The sequence below is a fragment of the Diachasma alloeum genome, unplaced genomic scaffold (genome assembly GCF_001412515.2).
Source record: "Diachasma alloeum isolate Michigan unplaced genomic scaffold, Dall2.0 Dall_scaffold_00478, whole genome shotgun sequence".
Classification (NCBI taxonomy): Eukaryota; Metazoa; Arthropoda; class Insecta; order Hymenoptera; family Braconidae; genus Diachasma; species Diachasma alloeum.
In genome coordinates this window covers 124,954-125,192 of record NW_021680611.1, presented here as the reverse complement: position 1 = coordinate 125,192, position 239 = coordinate 124,954, and positions in this window count along the sequence as shown.

Genomic DNA, 239 nt, shown 5'->3' with positions numbered 1-239 from the left:
GGGTTGCTGGATGGGGAATTTAATTCTCCATCGAACAGCGTTGGTTTCAGTCCTTAACTTTAATTAGGAGGGGAGAGACGATTGTTTAATTAGCGAGGGAATTATCAGGAGTCACTGCGCCGAGAAACCATTAGGTTTTTCATAGCGCCGCGACTTTCGTCGCAGTTTTTATTTTTTTATTACAGAGATTAAGGGATCAAACGAGGATCGCTGGCTGGGGAATTTAATTTTCCATCGAA